Source organism: Carettochelys insculpta, chromosome 17 (genome assembly GCF_033958435.1).
Source record: "Carettochelys insculpta isolate YL-2023 chromosome 17, ASM3395843v1, whole genome shotgun sequence".
NCBI classification, from domain to species: Eukaryota; Metazoa; Chordata; order Testudines; family Carettochelyidae; genus Carettochelys; species Carettochelys insculpta.
The window spans coordinates 30,640,027-30,662,547 of NC_134153.1; the positions used below are offsets into that span (position 1 = coordinate 30,640,027).

General features: G+C 43.6%; 1 protein-coding gene across 2 annotated transcripts in view; it reads right to left on the reverse strand.

The window, feature by feature from the left end:
- TOX2 (TOX high mobility group box family member 2) overlaps positions 1–22,521 on the reverse strand; it is a 264,606-nt gene that overhangs the window by 121,933 nt on the left and 120,152 nt on the right. The gene's annotated exons all lie outside the window — the stretch shown is intronic.

Below are 22,521 nucleotides of genomic sequence, written 5' to 3' on the forward strand. Positions count from 1 at the left end.
GAAAGTCCTGCCTCCCCATCTGCTTCGTAGACTCTCATCCATCTCAACAGAAAATTCTGTGCATGGATCAATTTTAAGATATGACCCACAGAACTACATTTACAAATGGAGCCCTAAGCATGCAAGCATAAATCCGGTGGTTATATATATAGCTGCTGTGTTTTTGAGTGCAAATACTTCTTTGGACACACAAATGAGCGTACAATATTTATGACTTGAATTTTCAAAGCAACGTAAGCACTCCACATTCATGGACTTGTACCTGAGCACCAAATTCCTGTAGGCTCCTTGGAAAAACCCATCATTTATGTTCCTGTTGAGAAATCTATTCAGAAATGTGGCTGCAGCATCATTTTTGGAAAATAAGTCTCATTAGACTGTTCCAGGCATGGACTCCTGCCCATATTTGCTTTATTGTGGAAAAAATATTTAGGAATGAATATACCATACAACTAGATCCTTTTTTCTGATGACAGTACCTTGAAGAAGAACATAAATAGTTTTATCATGATAATTTCCAGTTAGAAGGGATTTATTTAAAAAAATCTTTCTGACCTGTGTTAAAAATTAATCTGGAATTGCACCCACGTAATTCTTCTGACACAAAATAAATAGATCTACAGTAAATTTAAAAATATTACAGTAAGATTCTTATTTATGTTATGGAAGACTATTACAACAAGTTCTATTTTTAAGAGAAAGCCTATTCAAAGCCTAGTCTATGTCATACATCACTACAATATATGTACATCTGCACTAGAGAGTTTTGTCGACAAAACTCGCAAATTGTCCACATTACAAACGCAGTCTGTTAACAGTAAATCGACAGAACTGGACACTTTTGTCAACAGCCTTTTGCCTCTCGCCCAAGAGGCAGAATGCCCTTCTCAACAGAATCTATCAACGAAAAAAAGCGTGGATGCTCTGGGTGGCCCTCTGTCAACAGAAAGGGATTCTGGGTCCCCCAGAAGCCCTGTCTGCTGTGCTTCCAGTAGGCCATTCTGTAAGAGAGCAGCCAGGCAGTCCAGCCACTCTCTGTCAACAGAGCAGATTACTTTTTTGATCTGCTGTGCTGTCCAGCTGCAATCTGTCGACAGAAGTTTTGTCAGAAGACATCTTCTGACAGTGACTTCTGTCAACAGATTGCTGTAGCGTAGACATAGCCTATATGAAATTCTGGTTATTTCTAGTGATACACACTTAGATCTTATGTGAAGTTTTGAAGCTCACCTAGTTCCCTGGTTGGATTTTCATTGAATACTTGATGTAAGACTAGAAATCTGTGTGTGCAAAAATAGTTATACACTGTAAACTTTTAAGCCATTGCCCCAAAACTCACATACAGATCCATACCTTGCATCACCCCAGATTAAAAAATAACATTTATGTAACACGAATGTGAAAGTCCTTATGAAATGCAGCAGATAGCAAGCGAAGAAGCAGCTGTTTGAAATTTCATTATGTAACACCACCTGGAGAGTACATCAGATGGAATATCCTGGCACTTCGCAGAGAAGCAGACTGTGCTGGCATCACCCTGTTCTCACTCTTCAGGAAGGTGTGATGGGGTTAAAACTGTCATTACCCTTAGCTATGGTGATCCCCACCCCTGTTTATGTCCCCCCTATGTTGCTCACATGAGACCATTGCAATAAAGATACAGATAAGCACACTTTCATGGGTCCAATCCTTTGATTTATATGCTCTCAAAATTCCTCTAGACTTCACAAGCATACACAAGAAATGGGGGCTCGTGGTTTGAACCACTATACATTAATACCAACCCAGTCATTCTTAAGCAGAGATCTAGTTCAGTCATTCTTGCAGCTAACTCATCTAGTTCAGATACCGGAGGGGTAGCCATGTTAGTCTGGATCTGTAACAGCAACAAAGGGTCCTGTGGCACCTTATAGACTAACAGTAAAGTTTTGAGCATGAGCTTTCGTGAGCACAGACTCACTTAATCAGATGCTGGTCTTGGAAATCTGCAGGGCCAGGTATAAATAAGCCAGAGCAAGGGTGGGGATAACAAGGTTAGCTCAGTCAGCAAGGGTGAGGCTTACTACCTACCAGCAGTTGATCTGGAGGTGTGAACACCAAGGGAGGGGAAGCTGCTTCTGTGTTTAGCCAGCCATTCGCAGTCTTTGTTTAAGCCAGAGCTGAGGGAATCGAATTTGCAGATAAATTGTAGCTCAGAAATTTCTCTTTGGAGTCTGGTCCTGAAATTTCTTTGCTGTATGATAGCCTACAGCCTACAGCAAAGAAATTTCAGGACCAGACTCCAAAGAGAAATTTCTGAGCTACAATTTATCTGCAAATTCGATGCCCTCAGCTCTGGCTTAAACAAAGACTGCGAATGGCTGGCTAAATACAGAAGCAGCTTCCCCTCCCTTGGTGTTCACACCTCCAGATCAACTGCTGGTAGTAAGCCTCACCCTTGCTGACTGAGCTAACCTTGTTATCCCCACCCTTGCTCTGGCTTATTTATACCTGGCCCTGCAGATTTCCAAGACCAGCATCTGATTAAGTGAGTCTGTGCTCACGAAAGCTCATGCTCAAAACTTTTCTGTTAGTCTATAAGGTGCCACAGGACCCTTCGTTGCTAGTTCAGATACTACATTGGAAAGGGCGGGGCTGACAGGCTGCACATAAGACTGCAAGGCCAAGGGACTCCATTTAATAGGTTGTGTAGTGAGCTTTCATTTGGGTCACACAGTTTGAAGTGCACTGATTCTTTCCCAGAGGTTTAAGAGGGTTTTGTTCCAGGGTATATGGAGAGGTTTATCTGAACAAACCATTGGACAGCAAACTTCTGCCAACTGGTTTATTTTGGTATCAGGTATATAATCAAGTGGCTTTGCTGTACTTAGTTAAACTATGTAAAATCCTTTCCAAGCTTCCTAAAGCTCTCTTCAAAAGTACAAGGTTCTTGTGTCTGAGCAGCATTGAAGAGGTTTTGTCTGGGATTAGGAAAACCAGCCATCCCTGCTCACACCCTCTGCACATTTCTCTCTGCTCAGTTCTGACAACGGCCAATCAACATAATCAGACTTCATATCCACAACCATTCACACCATATCATCTATGAACATTTCCCAAGCCTATAGTTCCTTTATACATGTTTTAAGTAGCCAGCTAGAAAGATGAGGCAGAGCTTTAGTAGATAGCTAATGCGCACAGGTAGAATCCATTATGATGTATTGCAATAGACGCTGTTTATTTTCACGTTTGGAATGACTGAATCCCACAACACAAGCAGAGGTCTAATGTTAACTGGGCTTCTTTAGTTTAGAAAAGAAAGAGAGAGGACACATGATAGCAGCGTTCAAGTACCTAAAAGAGGGTTACAAGGAAGAGGGAGAAAACTTGTTCTTCTTGGCCTCTGATGATAGGACAAGAAGCAATGGACTTAACCTTCAGCAAGGGAGGTTTAGGTTGGACATTAAGAAAAACATCCTAACTGTCAGGAGTGGGTAAACGCTGGAATAAATTACCTAGGGGGGTTGTGGTATCTGCATCACTGGAGATACTTAAGAGCAGGATAGCCAGACTCCTAACAGGAATGGTCCTGCAGGGAGGGCAGGGGACTGGACTCTATGACCTCACAAGGACCCTTCCAGTTCTAGTGTTCTTTGATTCTATGAAAGTTAAGCCTAAAGAAATTCTTGTCTCCCACTGCCCATTAAACAACCAACTGCCATTTCCACATTATGTTATACAACATATTTGGCATTATAATGTAATTTTAGATTAAATTATGCAGTAAATCACACACCACATTATACTTTACAGATTAGACTACAGATAACGTTAAAGTTTAATTATTCACTAACACAAACTCTCCCCACTAGTTTATGTCTATTTATCTCATCAGGGACTGAAATATGTCACCACAGTGAAGCTCAGCTTCCCTAAAATGCTGCTTGCTCTATTACAACACAGCCATGGAAGACCTAGAGCTTTCCATTTCCAAGTGTACGGTGATTACAGATAGTACCTTTATAGTATCAGAAATATTGAGCTCAGCTGCAATCAACAGCCTGAACCTGTAATGTCCATCTTTACAAAGTTTTTCACAGTCTACAGATAGCCAATCCCATCCTATGTGTGTTGTTATTGGTAACAGAGAACACAACCTGACCATGAATTTGGGAACTAGTTCTCCTTTGAAACATGTCAGTCAGTGACCCCAAATCTCCTTCATGTTATGTTCCCTGTGATCACCTGCTAGGGTCCAGGAAATATTGGCCCTGTGAAATAACATTCAGAGGCAAACTTGAGTCTAAGAGAGAAAACAGCAGAGAATGTAGTTTTGGGGAACTATGGTGAACAGTGTGATCCACCCACCCTAACAGCTGAGGCAACCAAACGGTGAGGGACCTTGGTCTTCTAGTCTTGTCCACTGCATTCATAGTAGGACTAAGTCTCATCTAAACCATTCCAGACAGTATCAGTCTGACCTGCTCTTAAAAATCTTCCTTCCATTTCCAGTAGTGTCTGCTTTCAAGCTCTGAGAAAGAAGTCCCAACGCACACCTCTTCGTACATTTCTTTACTGGAACAATCTCTCTTACTCATTTCCTGAGTGATGCATTCCAAGTGTAGTCAGGGTCATGTCCGGTCCAAGTGCACTTGGAGCACAACCTAACAAGTGGGAGAAGGGAATCTGAAGGCCCCATAATCCCCAACCCCTGGTCCTGGAGCCAGGGCATCCTCCAGCCTAGTTTAGAACAGCCGAAGTTCTGTGATAGCCCCCTGGGGCCATTCCAGTGCTCCCAAAGGTGAAACTGCAGGGCTGCTCTGCTCACAGCCTGGCTATAGCATGAGCCTTCTGAGAGAAGAATGGGGAATAGATGGCACTGAGCTGACTCCATGGCAGGGACGCATAGACCCTGAGGGCTCCCTCTAAGCCAAAGAGCAGGATCTGTCACCAGGAACATCTGTCTTTGGAGCAGGCTGGAGAAAGGATTTCAGAAGAACCATCAGGAAATAGGTAGGTCTGAAGTTTCCTTTCATCTCCTCCTCCTTCATACCCCATCCCTAACGGTCGGAAGGCTTGCTGACTGATGTGTAGAGCCAGGACAAAAGAGGAGAAGCCAGATAAGCCACAGACAGATAATGCAGATGTAACCCACACACTTACGGGTGATTAACTGTTCCATGTAGCAGCACCTAGACCACTTCACAGAGAAAGAATACGTGTCCTCTTCAGCCTAAGCTGAAAGCCAGCTGACCTTTACCTCAAGCTGTGGAGGCACCTGTGCTAAGCTCCAGAGGTCCCAGGATTGAGCCTCCTGAGGGCAGTTACATAGAGAGATTACAATTTCTTTCAAACAACAAAGCAAATAGCAAACATAGACTTCACTAGCACATTGGATTTGGAGAATAAATGTCTCAGGGTTCTGAACAAAGAAAAAATTACTCCTTGGCTGCATCTACACTTGCCCCCAACTTCAAAGGGGGCATGGTAATTAGGGTCATGGGAGATTACTAATGAAGTGCTGTGGTGAATACGCAGCACTTCATTTGGCTAATTTTCCCCCACAGCAACTTTGAAGGATCAACGTATGAAGTGCCAGCATGCGTGTAGCTGTGGACACTTCCAAGTGCCCACACTACTTCGAAGTGCCTTTACTCCTCAAAATTTTGCTTGACGCTTCGAAGTTGCCACAGGGGGGAATTAGCCTAACAAAGTGCTGCATATTCACCACAGCACTTTATTAGTAATCTCCTGTGGCCCTGATTACCAGGCCCCCTTCGAAGTTGGGGGCAAGTATAGACCCAGCCTTTGAGGAGTAAGGGCAGTTCAAAGTGACAGGGGCACTTCGAAGTGGCCACAGCTACACATGTGCCGGCACTTCAAACTTTGATCCTCAGAAGTTGCCACAGGGGAAAATTAGCCTAGTATTCACTGCAGCACTTCATTAGTAATCTCCAGTGGCCCTGATTACCATGCCCCCTTCAAAGTTGGGGGCAAGTGTAGACAAGCCCCTTGAGAAACAGTGAGGTTTGCCATAAACTACCACTGTAGCAGCTATCCTAAAAATCACGCCTCTTTACATAACTGCCAGCACTTATTAAATAGTCAGGACATGGAGAGGGGAGGCGACTTGATTATGAGGGAGACTTGGCAAACATGGGACACAAGGAGAAAAGGGAGTTGAACCTTCATGAAAGGCATAAGTTCATGAATGAATGACCCACCATGAATATTCCTAAGAAATCTCTTCTACTCCCCCCACCCTAACATTTGATTTCCAAGCCCATCTTTGACTTTTCCAGAGTTTAAGTCAATGAAATTTCACTAACTTGGCAGATTTACCAGGCAGTGTTTTGGCAAGAGTGCATCAATCTTAAACCATTTCTCCAACACTGTAAACACGCATGTTCACTCTCATTTCTAATTCATGTCTTATTCAAGTACATTTACTATAAGCAGTGACTAGAAATTATATTTACCACTTTGTTATTTATGATAGAAACTCCCTTGTCTAGATCCTGTTTATGGGGTTGAAAAGTAAATTAACCATCATGCAAAGAGAACAGTGAGATAAGACTGAGCATTTCTTTCCTTGCTTCTTCACTTCCCTCCAGTCCTAGCAGAGAACATCACCTTCCACTTTGCTTGTCTTCTGCAGCTGCTTTTTTCCTTTGAATCCAATACATGGCTAAATGAAGCACCCTGGGACTTACTGTGCCACACTGTGGTAGACCAAGAATAACAGACAAAGGCAGAAACTGCCAGTGATGGCAGGCAGATGTAGGACACTCACAAGAAGAAACAGAAGATTGTGGTGTGATCTCTATGATGACAGGGGAAGGTGAATTCTGCTGGTACAGAAGGTGTGGGCAGGGTGCCCCTTGCAGTTCTGGAGTATGATGTCTCTGCACAATACTGATGGATAAGGCAATCTTCTTTACCACCTGGGATTTCAGAACCTCAGTGCCAAAGAACTGACACAGCACTGATTTTCTGCATCAGGAGATGTGTGCATTGGGAATGGAAAGTGACTGGCTTCATCTGGGGAGAGCTAGCCGGTTCTCCATTAATGTATATGGCACAAGAAAATAGGACACCTTCTGCTATATGGAGAACACACTCTGAAATACACATTGATCCACAGCCCTCCTAGAAGGCACATATGCCAATTGCAGAACCAATGAATTACACTGAGTATACTTGGCTGAATTCTCTAAAGAGGCCTTTATGAATGGTTATTCCTATATAAACTGCTAATTTTCTTTGACAGTACAGGTTGAACCTCTGTAATCTGTCACTCTCTCATCCAGCAACACCCATAATCCAGCATGATTTTAGTTAGCTGGATGACCACTTATTATGGGTGTGGCCAAATTTCCCATGGTCCCATAAAAAGTTTGTTTCCAGCTACCAGTCCTGGCTCTCAGTGTTCTGTGCTGCTATTTAGCTGTAATTTAACCCTAAATGTCTTCCAAGAGCCCAGTAAGCAGTGGAAGTGTTGGTAATATGCTAGACAATATTGACCTCCCATGGTTCTGCAAATTCTTTCATTCTGCACTGGTCTGGTCCCAAGGGGGCCAGACTAGAGAGGGTCAGCCTGTATTTACAGTCCATTTCCCTAACCTTTTGCAAATGGTCATGTGCACAAGCCATTGTGCAGGAGGATATTCATGGAAGGGGAAAAGGGCACAAATACTTGCGAAGATGGACATTTCCATTGGAACTGTGTCACGGTTCCAAGGTATGCTGTGAAAATTGTTTTTTTTTCCCTGGGAGATTTAAAGAGAAGGCTGTAATGGAAGCTTATAAAGGAAAGCAAATCTCAACCATAACTATGATGCCTCTGAATAATACCAACTCTCAATGGAACCTAAAAGCCCAAGGACTGGTTATAAATATATGGTTTTTAAACAGTGCAGGAGTTATGGTTTCTATAAAGGACACATTTTAATAATGTGAAAGCCAGAAAATATGTTGCCAAAACTGCTTCCAATCTCAACTTCTATATCCGCACCTCATTTAGAGAGGTGTGATATGGAGGAAGATAGAAGAGGATGACACCGATGAGGAATTATCTGTGTTAGATCAGAGCTTTGTGCTATGTGCTGTAGAGACATGATACAGAAGAAAGTGTCGGTTCAAAGTCCTTACTCTCCAAGATCCTGAGCTTGCAAAGATGTACATTGACTTCACTGGAACTACTCAGTCTGTACAGAGCTCAGTATGTCAAAATCTTTGGAGTAACAGAAGCTACATAAATGTTATGATATAAAGAAAAGCTCATATTAAAACTTGATTTTTGAGTCTCCAAGCTCCACAACCTCAGAAGGAAAACTTTTTTAAAAAGTTGCTATGTACAATTTGTAGCAAAAGAAATCAACCCTATTGTAGGTTTTTAAACAGTCTCTTGACCCCTTCCCTTTTTTAAAAGGGTATCTTATCCAAAACTGAAATCCTGTCAGTTATAGTAGATAGCACGGAACTATAACTTCTTATTATGTGTGTAGTGATTTTATGAATTCAGTGGGGAATGAAATGCAATTTTGTCAGACTTGTCTGTGTTCATAATGACCAAGTCAAATTAATCATTGTGGATAATACTCCTGTGTCAGCCATTCAAGAGATTTTTTAATAGAATTTTTCTGATTCATGTCTTGCAGTACATCAGATCTGTAGCACTGCGACACTTCTAAAAATCAGTGCAATTACGGCTTCTTGTTGGCCTGTCATTTTCCTGGAATAAAAACGTCTCTGCAGAAGTCACATCCTGCACAGAAACCAAAATGAAAAACAAAAATATCATTGTAATTAGACTTGATTTTTTAAAAAGATTTAATGCCTTTTGGAGGCCATTTCTTGCAGGCAACTCAGGAAAGTACAGTGCATGATGTTGAAGATGGGCTGTTTTACACAACACAAACCAATTTAGGGCTGGTTATCATTCTGCCTTTGATTGTTCCATGAATTAGTGTTTTTGTGGGCATGGAAATGATTATCCCATAGAATAAACACAGAGTAGGTAATGGATTTAAAGTCAAATTATTGTGTTGATTAAAAATGCACCCAGGAAAATGCAGACTGGTCCCAGAGGGCTCGTGGTCAGGAAAATCTCTGGTTCAAGAAAAGGTCAGTTATCATAAACACAGATAATACATGCATGAAAGCAGCAATGCAGCATGCAACGGTCTCTAAAGGATTAGTAATGCTGCTTTTATCTTCTTGTGTGAGGACAGAGACTTAGAATTCCCTTGTGATGAAGCCAGAAATGAATTTTGGAAGTAGTTACCTGCAAGAATAGAGAGTAAAAAATTGCAATGCACTACAGTTCCCAACATTTCCTGCTTTTATTACTAGGCTTTTGAAGTACAGCAATTGTTTGTAAAGGGTTATCCAGGAGGAGCTTGGAATGTGCCCAATTTCAAATCAACACAAAGATTTAGGGACATTTTCTCAAGCCATAAAAATGCTCTCAAGCCCCATTGACTTCACTGAGGAGAATGGACCCCTTGATAGAAACATCATTTAAAATAATCAAGGAAAGAAAGAAAAGCACATGCATATTTATTACAGGAAAAAACTGCCATACTGGATCAGACCAGCTGGCCACCGAGACAAGTATCTTGCTTCTGAAAACGACCAGACTAGATGCTTCTGAGGAAGGAACCCTTAATGAACAATTACAGAATAACCTGCCCCAAGACAAATTTCTTCTTACTAGAATTTGCCAACAAGCAGTTAGCTTATGCCAAGCCATATGAGGGTTTGGCCATTCCATATTATATATGATTTTACTATAGATGGTGTCTCACCAACCATAGAAATATCTAATTCTTTCAAAATGTATACTACGTTCTTGGCCTGAATATTTAGTTACAGCAAGGAGTCCCGTGGCACCTTAAAGTAACAGTATTTCTGGGCATAAGCTGTAGTGGGTAAAGAACGCTTTGTTGTTTTCGCAGATACAGACTAACACAGCTACCCCATGAAACTTCATTAGTGACAGCAAGTTCCACAGATGTGTAAAAAATATTTTCTTTGACACGTTTTCAGTTTGTTTCCCTTGTGTTTTTACTGAAATATCTTCTTAGAAGATAGGGTAAATAAGAATTACAAAAAGGATGTGGATGCATTGGAAATGGTCCACGGGGGGCAACAAAAGTGGTTAGGGGGCTGGAGCTCATGATTTATGAGATGTTGAGGGATTTAGGTCTATGTAGTCTGCAGAAGAGAAGAGTGAGGGGTGATTTGACAGCAGCCTTCAGCTTCCTGAAGGGAGATTCTAAAGAGGACAGAGAGAGGTTGTTCTCAGTCATTACAGATGGCTGAATAAGGAGCAAGTTGTGGTACAAGTTTTGTTTGAAGAAGTCAAGTTTGGATATTAGGAAAAACTATTTCATGAGGAGGATGGTGAAGCACTAGAATGAGTTATCTGGAGAGGTGGTAGAACCTCCATCCCTAGAGGTTTTTAAGTCCCTGCTTGGGAAAGCCCTGGCTGGGATGCTTTAATTGGGATTGGTCCTGCTTTGAGCAGGGGGTTGGATTTGATGACCTCCTGAGGTCTCTTCTCTCCCTATCATTCTATGAGTGCCTGCAACATTTAGGTTCATGAGCAAGCCCTAGAACTTTCACATTCCCATGTCCTGCAGAGTGAATTTCATAGCGATCCTATGAGAAACACAAGTCCTGTGGCACCTTATGGATTAACAGATATTTTGGAGCATAAGCTTTCATGGGCAAAGATGCATCTGATGAACCAGGTCTTTGTCCACAAAAGCTTATGCTCCAAAATATCTGCTAGTTTATAAGATGCCACAGGACTTCTTGTGCTTCTCATTGGAGCTCAATGAAATTCACTCTGCAGGACATGGGAAAGTGAAAGTTCTAGGGCTTGCTCATGAACATAAATGTTGCAGGCACTCACTAGAGAATTCTAGATCTCTGTCCTCACACAGGAAGATAAAAGTAGCACTACTAATCCTTTAGAGACCATTGCATGCTGCATTGCTGCTTTCATGCATGTATTATCTGTGTTTATGATAACTGTGACCTTTTCTTGAACCAGAGATTTTCCTGACCATGAGCCCTCTGGGACCAGTCTGCGTTTTCCTGGGTGCATGTTTAATCAACACAGTAATTTGACTGTATACCCATTGCAAAGTTTTCTTTGCCCAATAAAGCTTACGCTCCAAAATATCTGTTAGTCTATAAGGTATCATAGGACTTCTTGTTGTTCTTGAAGATACAGAATAACGTAGCTGCCTCTCTGATATGAGAAAGACACATCCCTTGCTGAGCAGACTGGAAAAAGCCCATAGGGCTGCTGATCAGATTTTTGAAGGTGCTCATCTTGTTGGCCTATAAAGAGCAAAAACAAAACTCATCACATTTGAGAAATCCCACCATCTGTCTTTGTAGATAGATTTGAGGGTCTCATCAGACTCTTGGCTGCTCTTGAATTATTAGGTAGCACCCGTGACCAAGAATGCTTTTCTCCAACTGTGCTTGGTGAGAAGGATGTGATCATTTCTGTTGGAAGAGTTGAATGGTTGCTTTGCTTGGATATTCAGACTATTATATTTAGATGAATTGTTTACTTCATGCAATAGAGGTAAGTGAGTCTCCAAGACCTTACACTCCAAGACCCAGATCTTGCACCACATTGGCTAACATCGCTATGGGCACTATGCTCACTGTGACCTAGACATGTCATTTTTTACATGCAGTATTTCTGTTTGCACTCAATGGGATTATCAACCATCTTCAAAAATACTACTGTTGTCATTTGCATGACTTTTAAAAAAATTAGTAATGAGTTACACAGCCAGTGCCAACCGGTGGGGCTCCATTCTACCACTCTACACCAGCAAGGTGTTCATCAAATAGTGATGTTTGCCAAAAGTGATGGGGCCAGACACTCTCCCTTAGTTTCCTGGTATCTTGGGGTGTGTGGAATAAAAGAAATTAAAATACGATATTTGAGGATACCATGCACCTATGCATTTGAGAAGCGTAAATTTTATATATTTTTTCATTAGTGATACACTGCCCCTGCATGCTGAGGCAATCACAGATTTGCACAGCGATGCATGCTCAGGCCACACCAATTTTGTATTTTGCGTTGAGCAAATGCTGCAGTACATTATATATAATGCAGTACATGCAGATCAAAAGATAAGGTTGCTGGAAAACAGTAATGGAATTCATGCAGGAAAGAATACGTAACAAGCACTCTAAGAAATTAATCCAACCTGGCTCCAGTGAAGCAGGAAAATAAAGTACCCGAAACCGGAACAATACCCCTCTGCATTATGCATATTCACCTTCCCTTTCCATCTCACATACTATTTCCCTAGAGTACAGAATGTAAGTGGTTCTGAAGAAGTTGTGCCAGTTTTAATGGATACTTTGGAGTAGGTTTTCAGCAGGCAAATCACACTCAAAGCACATGCTGCCCCTATCCCGCTGTGCAGGACTAATATGCCCTACTCTTGGCTGTAATGCTGCATTGCAAAGCGATATCAGGAAACACTACTTCATTTCTGGCTCTGGGGAACTTAAATATTGCTACTACGAGAGGACTACATGCCAACTTGATTAATCCACAGTTTCTCCCCAAATGTCACACGATTCTTCTTAATTGGTCAATGAAGGTTCAAGACACAAGAGGGCAAGTGTTCAAAAGGAGGTACAATGATACTCCCCCAAATCCTGCGTGCACACTCACACCGTCCACAAAAATGGGCATCTGTACACTCAAAAACTTGTTTACGTTTATCAACTAAAAAAGCCAGAAAGAAGTCCTGTGGCATCTTATAGACCAACAGCCTTTTGGAGCATAAGCTTTCATGGGCAAAGACCCACTCCCCGTCTTTGCCCATAAAAGTTTATGCTCTGAAATATCTGTTAGTCTATAAGGTGTCACAGGACTTCTTGCTGTTTTTGCAGATACAGACCAACACAGCTACCTCTCTGATGTTTATCAACTAGTGTGTGACTCAGGGGCCATTCACAGCAACATGTGAATTTCTGAACATATATAACAGATGCCCTCCTCAGAAAATAAGAGACAGTGTTTTCCACATCAGATGACGGGGAATATCTTGGACTTCACACTAAATGACCCCATAACTGGTACGTCCTGGAGTAGGGGGTGTGTGTCGGTATGTCTGTCAGTCTCTCTCTCACACACAGCCTCCCCAACTGATATTCTATAGTCCATGGTATATTATTATAGACACAAGATCTCATGGAGTTTACAATACAAAAATGAAGATTTAGAATGGCGGTATTATGCACTATGCCAAGATAAGTCTGGGGGGACAGAACATGGCAGCTCTTTAACAGTGCACAGCAGCAGTTACTGAGATTTTTACATGGGCAGTGAAGAATAATGCAGTCAACTGAAAATAGGAGGAGAGTTTCAGGTGGAAATTTGAGCCACAAAGACAGAATTAACACCAGAATTCACATGCAGAAAGTTCCATGATATATGACAGCTATGACATCATCATCCATTGGCAGGCTTCTGATTTTTACATCAGGAGTATGTAAGGGATCGGGGTGTGTCGGGTGTACCGGGAGGGGTAGTACTTCTGTTGGAGGGACCTGTCGTACCCCTTCGGAGATAGTCCGTCCACTTTGGTCCCCGCCTGTCACTCAGCTCTCACTTGTGCCTCCAAGTAGCTGCAGCATGCGCAGCGGCCACACCCCAGGCAACAGCGTCGACAGGCTGGCCAAACCAGGTGAGTGTAACCCATGGGGCTCAAACCCTCGGTGAATTTTCGGATGTGCCTACCCCGCATGTGAAGTCAGTTCCAGCGGACTGGGTGGAAGAAATGATTTAGATCCAACTGCCAAGCGGGCAATTCTGCAACGCGTTGTGGAAAGTGAAGGGCTTGACAAGGCATGAAAGACGTCAAGGCCATCCACTGCAACCAAAGAAGTTACCAGTCATGACAATTCTACATACCACTGGTGCCTGGCTTCCAAGGTCGAGAGAGTGGGATTGCTCCCGTGCAATGGCTCTACCACTTAAAAAGCTTTCACGCACAGGTCCTGTGCAAATCATCATATCATCACATCACCCAAGTCCTGCGGCCATGGGGGAGGGGTGAAGCGACAGGTGGAGGTTACCACTGGGAGTCGTAGTCCCAATCCCGCATGTAGGCAGCCTGTGGACAAGTGGTCATCCAACTCTGTACCTAGGGAAGTAGAGTTGCCCGGCAGCATCCCAGGTGTCTGAGCAGTCCTCTTTAAGACAGCACTGCTCACCCTAGTAAGGGAGGGGCCTAGAAAAGGTGGCCTAAAAATTGCCTGCCCTACAACAATAACTGGCCAGCAAGCCGCAGCTGGCAGTTCAACCCTACTTGAGGTCGAAACCAAAAGAAAAATTTGAGAAAAACTTACCATTGGTGTATGGAATGTTCGTACTCTCATGGATCGAGAAGCTGTTGCAAGACCTGAGAGAAGGACAGCTCTCATTGCTCGTGAACTAGCCTGCTATAACATCGATATAGCAGCATTAAGTGAAACAAGATTGGCTGGGGAAGGTTTCTTGAGTGAACCAGGAAGTGGTTATATCTTCTTCTGGAAGGGTAAGACTAAGACAGAGGATAGAATACATGGAGTCGGTCTGGCAATAAAAACCTCATTGATGTGCCAACTCCCAGACCTTCCAGTGGGTATCAATGAAAGATTGCTGAAACTACACTTCCCACTAAACGCCAAACGTCATGCCACCATCATCAGTGCATATGCACCCACTCTAACATGCCCTGACAACTCAAAGGAAGAATTCTATGAAGATCTCGACAGACTGATCAAGGCCACACCTGCAACAGACAAACTACTCCTACTTGGAGACTTCAATGCTCGAGTTGGGGCTGACAATGAGAACTGGAAAGGAGTAGCTGGGCCACATGGTGTAGGCAAAACGAACAGCAATGGACTACTCCTTTTGAGCCTTTGTTCTGAAAACGACCTGACTATTACCAACACTCTGTTCTGACAAGCAGATAAATACAAAATGACGTGGATCTAAACAGTGGTCTAAACAGTGGCATCTGATAGATTATGCCATTGTCAGAAGGCGAGACATCCGAGATGTACTGATCACCAGAGTAATGCGAGGCGCAGAGTGCTGGACAGATCACAGATTAGTCAGGATGTCTCTTCAACTTTACATGGCTCCCTCTCGGCACAAACGCCTTAAGCATGTGCGACCTGCTTTTAACGTAGCCAAACTGAAGGATGCCCAATGTTTAAACAATTTTCAGAAGAGTCTCGATGACAAATTAACATCCCACGGTCAATTGGTTGGTACTGTAACCGAAAAGTGGGATCAGTTCAAGCAGATAGTGACTGACACAGCAATAACATCGCTTGGACCAAAGAAAAGAATACATAAGGATTGGTTCTTTGAGAACCAAGAAGAAATATGTTCAGCACTGGAAGTAAAGAGAAAAGCCTTTATTGAATGGCAGAATGAGCCCTCCTCAGTCTCCAAACGGGACCACTTCAAGCACCTTCAGAGCAAAACACAGAAAGACCTCCGTCAGATACAAGACAGCTGGAGGGAGAGCAAAGCCAAAGAAATTGAGCACTATGTTGAGACCCACAACTCAAAGATGTTCTTTAGTGCTATTAAGACTGTCTATAGACCTTCTAAACCAAGGACTACCCCATTGCTCTCATCAGACAACACAACGCTGGTCAAAGACAAAGAGGGCGTCAACGAAAGATGGCAAGAACACTTTAGCAACCTCCTTAACAGACCACCAACCATGAATAACAATGTCCTCAATGAAATTCCACAACAACCCGTCCTGACAGATCTTGACTTTTCACCCACTATAGGTGAGATTAAGAAAGCTGTTAGCCAGATGAGTTCAGGAAAAGCTCCTGGAAAAGATGGGATACCAGCAGAGATATATAAAGTGGCAAGTCCAGCAGCACTAGCAGAGTTCCATAGCGTGATCATCAGCATCTGGGAGAATGAAAACATACCACAGGACCTCCGCGATGCTATTATTGTCTCCCTTTTTAAGAATAAAGGCAGCAAAGCAGAATGTGGAAACTACAGAGGCATATCCCTCCTCTCCATTGGAGGGAAGATCATCGCCCGCATCATCTTGAACCGTCTAATAGCCAGTATTTCTGAGGCAAATTTACCTGAAAGTCAATGCGGTTTTCGACCCAGCCGGAGCACAGCCGATATGGTGTTTGCTGTCAGACAAACACAAGAAAAGTGCATTGAACAGAACATGCACCTGTATGCTGTCTTCATAGATCTGACAAAGGCGTTTGATACCGTCAACAGGGAAGCCCTTTGGACCATTCTAATACAACTTGGCTGCCCAAGAAAATTTGTCCAGATTATATGCCTTTTCCATGACGACATGACAGGCGAAGTACTGTCTGATGGAGCCACATCAGCCCCCTTCAACATCACCAATGGCGCGAAACAAGGATGTGTTCTTGCTCCTGTCTTATTTAACCTGTTCTTTGCATGCGTCCTTAACCATGCAATGAAAGATCTGGACCAAGGTATACACTTGAAATACCGGCATGATGGTTCACATTTTGACCTCCGTCGCCTGAACACAAAGACTAAGACAGTGCAGAAACTCCTTTCTGAGGCACTCTTTGCCGACGACTGTGCCCTTATGGCTCACACTGAAAACGATCTTCAGCACATTGTCAACAAGTTTGCTGAGGCCTCGCAACTTTTCAGACTATCTATCAGCCTCGGAAAGACAGAAGTTCTCCATCAACCTGCACCTGGATCAAATGCTCCTGTCCTGAGTATCTCCATTGACGGCACTTGGCTTAAAGTAGTGGAGAACTTTAAATACCTGGGTAGTGTCATATCCAGTGATGGATCACTGGATAATGAGATCAATGCGCGAATACCCAAAGTGAGCCAGGCACTTGGCTGTCTGCGTGTCAAAGTTCTAAACCACCATAACATCCGGATGTCAACAAAACTGCTTGTGTACAGAGCTGTTGTTCTCTCATCTCTTTCGTACGGGTGCGAAACATGGACACTACATAGGCATCACATCAAGCAGCTCAAAGCATTCCACATGCGCTGCCTCCATAACATCATGAAGATCCGCTGGCAAGACAAAGTGCCCAATCTTGAGGTCCTCGAGAGAGCCCAGATGACAAGCATCGAAATGATGATTATGAAGTCACAACTATGTTGGACTGGTCATGTCAGCCGCATGGATGCCAACAGAATCCCCCGCCAGCTTCTGTATGGTGAACTCTCCCAGGGCATCTGGCGTACAGGTTGTCCACAGAAATGCTACGAGGATACCATCAAAGCCAATCTGCAGTACAGCAGTATCAAACCTAGGGACCTTGAGGATGCTGCCAGTGACAGAAGACAGTGGCGTGCAACAGTCAGAAATACCTGCATTGCCTTTGAGGAAGACCGCTGCCGGCATCTACAAGAGGCACACGAATGACGTCACAGAGCATCAGCAATGCACAACCCAGAGATTGCGAACTTCCCATGCGCCATCTGCGGCAAAATGTGCACCTCTAGAATTGGCTTATACAGTCACCAGAGGGCACACCATAAGACCAATAACAGATGATCTGCACAGATATGTCATCATCGGATCGACAGACTACCACTGATGTAAGGGAGCTCTGTGACCTTCTCATTGAAACAAGGCCTAGACCTACGAAACAGCTGCTGAATACCACGAGAAGACGAACATTGTGACCATGTAGTGTGTTTTGGAAGTTGGCATTTATTTCTGTTAAAATACCAAATAATCTTTGCTGTTCCTCAGACATTAACCATAAAATACTTGAAAACCAGGAGTGCAGGCAAACCATTCTTCATATGTCCTGCCAGTTTATAAGCACCAGTTTTGTGAAGCTCTGAGTACTAAGGAATGCAGGGTGAAATCTACTCCTACTCAAGTGAGCGCCAGATCTCCCATCCATCTCCTTGCAGCTAGGGCTTGGCTCATACCGAGAAAGATGCTGAACCAAAGCTGGAACATAATCCAAGTATGATGAGCTGAATGCCACACCAGCATAAAGAATAGAAGCTCCATAGCTCTCAGTGCCCTGAAGTCGGCACTAGAAGTGGCTGTAGGACACACAATACTGTCATTCTGGATATACCTACCCAGCAATAAAAGATCTGTGAATGGCCCAGCCCAGGCTCCAGCCTGAGCCCAAACCCTTCTATACTGCAATTTTATCACCTGACTGAGTTGATCTGAGCTCTCAGACTTGGTGTTGCAGTTTTTGATTGCAGTGGAGACCTCCCCTCTACATTTGGGGAGACAGGTTCCTTTCCTCCATCCCTTAACCCGGATGAACTCCTCAGCACGCAGCTCACGTGCTGGGCCTGTGCAAAAAGGAGAGGATTTAACCATTGTACTACTTCAAGCAGCCCCTGAACAGGGCCAAATAGCTGTTGCCATTTAGGACAAGCATTTGCAAAGCACTGTGCCCACTATTAGTTATTGTCTGTATTGCCACAACAGAGCCAGTCCTGGGCCAGGACCCTATTCTGCTAGGAGCTGTACAAATACAAAGCAGAATAATGGTCCCTACCTAACTCCAGAAAGCCACTTTGCTGTCCTGAGCCTAAATAACTATGGAACCTGACTGCCCCCAAGCCACTGAGTTCTGGGGCCTAAAAAGCCAGCGGATGCTGTTTCAAATGCGTGGGTGGGGGGAAGTGGCAGAAAGAAAAGCCTAACCAAAAACAATAGAAACAATGCCAGTCCCCCGCCCCTTCCATCCCCAGATTTGACATGTCTGATTAGCACAAGTAACAGAGCCAGTCCTGGGGGAAGCTTGCATAATGTGGTGCAATCCAGCACCTCCCCCAGGGTGCCCAGCTGCTGCAGAAACAATTTCACAGCTCATCATCCATTATGAGATTAAAATATTTTTTCCTCCCGTGAAGTATTAATAAATTGTGCAGGCAACCCAGAGTCGGTGCCGTTTAGACAAATGGTAGTGAATCACCTACCTTGTTATTTCTTAATGGATGGTGTCTCGGCAGTTCTCCTTATCCTGTAATTGAAGAAACTGAATGCACAAATCTGCACACATTGCATCATAGCCAGCAAGCCACGAGGCTCTTGTAGAAAAGGACAATGATAACCAGGACTATGGGAGGGTGAAAGAGCTCTAGTGCATTCCAGTGGTAAGTGTATAAATCCACATTACCGACTACAGAATGACACCAAAGCCTCCATGTTGGTCGATACAAAAGAGGAAATGCACTTAAGAAAAGCCTGAGCTCGTGTTCAGATACCTTTTAAAATTCACTTACATTCCCATGTGGGGCAAAGTTACTGAAGCAGCACTGATATAATACAGGCTCCTTGCAACACACGGGAAGATGTAAAGCAGTAGTCAGAGCACCACTAATGAATCTTTGTATCTGACAAAGTGAGTCTTTACCCATGAAAGCTCATGCTCCAAAAAAATCTGTTAGTCTATAAGGTGCCACAGGACTTCTCATTGTTTTCAATGGATTTTGAATGCCTCTGCTGTATTACAGCATCACACAAAGCAGACAAGTTTCATACTTCTGGAATAAATTGCCTGGGGAGGTTGTGGAATCTCCATCACTGGAGATATTTAAGAGCAGGTTAGACAGACACCTATCAAGGATGGTCTACAAGGTGCTTGGTCCTGCTGTGAGGGCAGAGGACTGGACTTGATGACCTCTCGAGGTCCCTTCCAGTTCTAGTGTTCTATGATTTTCTGATACTTCAACTCCCAGCAACTAATGCCTTTAGCAAATATGTATTTATGCAGTGCATTTTGAAGGGCCTTTTGCCTGGGAAGCTAGTTGCTGCTTTTACTTGTATGTGTGTGTGTGCACTGCCTCCACACACCCAAATAATACATACAGCACCCCCCCCCACCCCCACAACACCTCCAAACAACATCAGCCTGAAAGACCTCGGCAACTCCATCCATATCAGATTGTCCAGACATTGCTGGGAAGGGTAAGGAAATAAGAAGAGAAACTGAACCCTGGGTCTCCCACCTCTTAGGTGGCTGTCCTCAGTGCTGGACAACACAGTTGTTCACTGCCTCTGTTGGCCAGAGACTGTCCCACTGTGGGTAAATACTGGGATCCCTTGTATTCATTGCCCCACAGCATGAGAATAAGTCTGTAGTCCAGTGGTTGGGGCACCAAGGTGGGAGACCCCAGGTCCAATCACCCCTCCATTACTTACCCACAGTGGAACAGCTCCAACAGCAGAGAGGGAGGGAGCCCCACACCAGTCTATCCCACAGCCTACGGGTCAGAGCACTCACCTGAGAGGACATGATCAGGGCTTTCCCAACTCTCTTCACCTCTGGCATGGGGTGAGGGAGGGGAGTGAACCTGGGGTCCCATACTTAGTTGAGTACTTGAACCACTGGGATAAAGGTGAGTGCACACACACACACCACCCCCACTAATAGCCATCAGGTCCCTAAGGGCAGGGTTGATGCAGATGGTGCTAGATCCAGCCATGAGGGCAGGGGGCTAGACCTGATGACCTCTCAAGGTCCCTTCCAGTTCTATGATTCTATTTGCTATGTTAGCAACTGCAGCCTAAGAAAACCTGCCAAACATTTAGCAGCTGAATCGTTAGAAAAACAATTCACTCACTAAGTGACTTTGGAAGGTTTTAAAGAGTGGCACTGTGAAATTTAAGTGGTGTCCATAGAGAAAATAAAGCCACCAAAGAGGACAAAGTTACAGTAAAATGGAATGACTAAGGTAAGTGAGGTTACACAGTCATGAAATCAAAATGTAAATCCTTGTGTTAAGCTCCAGGACTGGCCCAGCGCAGATTAGGATTTTATCCGATGTCCCGTAGTGACGGACGGCAGAATGAGGTGCAACAGTCTCAAGCTGCATTGGGGGAGGTCTAGAATGGATAGTAGGAAAAACTATTTCACCAGGAGGGTGATGAAGCCCTAGAATGGGTTAACTAGACAGGTGGTGGAATCTTCATGCTTAGAGGTTTTTAAGGAGAAGCTCGACAAAGCCCTGGCTGGGATGATTTAGTTGGGGTTGATCCTGCTTTAGGCAGGGGTCTGAATTAGATGGCCTCCTGAAGTCCCTTCCAGCCCTAGGATTCTATGATTCTACGGTCTTCAAAATGTTACTCTGGTCCAGGTCCAGGCCTGTTCATAAAACTACTCCAACCAACATGCCTTCTGGATACTTGCTAAACTTGACCAATGGCACACATGTTCCTCCCCTCAGGCCCAGCCCTAAACTGGTTCCAAGTAAGTTGGAGTTCTTTCCAAGTGCAACTGTCAAAGTAATTGACATTTCAGCCAAATAATTTTGGCTTTACCTTGTTTCCCCTAACACAAAATTTTTTCCTCTTTTCTTTCATGATAGCCAAAGCAATAAAGGAAGAATACTGACAATCAAGGTCACAAACGGGAAAGAAAACTGGTGGAAAAGAAAATGGTATTCCTTTAAAAAAAACACTTGGCCATTTCTCCATATCCTTGACATTAAAATGCTAAATAAAGGGCAAAAAAAGGAGCGTTATGCAGTATACTCAACTCCCATTCTTTGGCATTCAGAAATTGCCACCCTAGCATGGTCTGCTTGAAGAACACTGGAGAGCTTTCCTTTTTTGAGCCACAGCATCTCTATGCAAGCATGACAAATTCATTCCCCACCTTGTACTCAAGCACATGGTCATTTTTTTATACGTGGTTTTTCATTTGACATTTTATGAGCCAGTTTTCCCAGAGAAACTTATTGAATTGCACGTACAGCGTTCGTCCACTGCTTGTCATCAGCATATGCCAAAACATGCATTTACCCTGAACTGGCCATCTTTGCACACGGATAGATCAAATATCGCTCTGGCTCATAGAAGTCCTGTTTAGTACACACACAAAATAGGCATGCAAAATAGGGCTTAACTTTCTAACACTCAGACATTAAATGTACATCAGCATTCTGCTGATTTTGTAATACCAGTGTGACTTTACTGCTGCATTGTAGAAGGAGAATTTGGCTTTTCTTGTTAATGTCAATGGAATTTCTTTTCATTCCCCAAGAACTACGTCTACACTTACAAAAAACTTTGAAATTGCCACGCTAATGGCCAAACCAACGAATTCTAATGAGGTGCTGAAATGCATATTCACCACCTCATTAGCAGGCCGCCGGCTGTGGCCCATTGCAAGTGGTGCGGTTGGCTCACCCGCGGCTCATTTACACGGGATCCTTTTCAAAAGGACCCTGCCAACATCAAAATCCCTTTATTCCTATCAGCCTATGGGAATAAGGGGATTGTGATGTTGGCAGGGTGCTTTCGAAAAGGACCCCACGTAGACGAGCTGCAGGTGAGTGAACCGCGGCACTTTCGAAGCACTGTGGCAGGCGGTATGCTAATAAGGAGCTGAATATTTATTTCAGCGCCTCATTAGTATTCTTCAGTGTGGCCATTAGTGTGGCCATTCCGAAGTTTTTTGTAAGCATAGACATGGCCAAGGTATGGCAATTTGGAGGAAAATCTGAAGAAC